The 877-nt window shown below is 39.6% G+C and overlaps 1 non-coding gene across 1 annotated transcript; it reads right to left on the reverse strand.

The window, feature by feature from the left end:
• Nucleotides 1–214: 214 nt before the first annotated feature.
• Nucleotides 215–321, reverse strand: LOC122049877. Its single transcript, XR_006131127.1, has one exon. It is a non-coding gene; the product is annotated as a small nucleolar RNA R71 (small nucleolar RNA).
• Between the last annotated feature and the right edge of the window lie 556 nt (nt 322–877).

Consider the following 877-nt stretch of genomic DNA (forward strand, 5'->3'; position numbering starts at 1 on the left):
CAAACCATAGCCTTGATAATTTCAATGAATTATGCAGCACAATGCACATCAATGGGGTTCCTCCAGAAGGCATCAGATTATAATTGTTTGAGTTTTTTTTTTGAGAGACAGAGCAAAGACTTGGTTGAATTCCTTGACTCCAAACAATATCACTTTTTGAGCCCAGTGTGAGCAAGTTTTTTTGGACAAATTTTTTCCACTAAGCAAGATAGCACACCTCAAAACTCTAATTGCAAGTTTCAAGCAAACAGATTCTAAATCTCTCTATGAATCTTGGGATAGGTTTAAGGGAATACTGAGAGACTGCTCACCTCATGGATTGGAGAAGTGGCTCGTGATTCACATCTTCTACAATGGTATTAATTATCAGACAAAGGTTTTCTTAGATTTTGCCGCAGGTGGCGCACTAATGAACAAGAGACTTGATAAAGCCGAAGATATCATTGAGAGTGTGGCTCAGAATCACCACCAATGAGCCCCAGAAAGGAGTTCAGGAGCAATCAAGATACCAGGGAAATATAATGTGGATGCCCTAGACTTAATTACTGCAAAGCTTGATTCATTGTCTAAGCAATTTAAGAATTTGAATTCATGCCCTGCAAATATAATTTCTATATCTTGTGACGTGTGTGGAGCCTCAGAGCATGTAAAAGATTCTGTTGGTGCAGCAGGATCGGCAAGAGGGGGTGAATTGCCTGCACAATAAAAGAGTATACCTTCCTCAAGACTTTCTGTTGGTGCAGCGGAGACCGGCAAGAGGGGGGTGAAATGCTGTAAACAAAAATGAAACTACCCTCCTCGGATTTCAACTCAAAATAAATGCAGTAGTAAAATAATAAAGACAGAAAATAAAAGCAGAAACAGGAGTTTAACCTGG

Source organism: Zingiber officinale, chromosome 2B (genome assembly GCF_018446385.1).
Source record: "Zingiber officinale cultivar Zhangliang chromosome 2B, Zo_v1.1, whole genome shotgun sequence".
Lineage (NCBI taxonomy): Eukaryota > Viridiplantae > Streptophyta > Magnoliopsida > Zingiberales > Zingiberaceae > Zingiber > Zingiber officinale.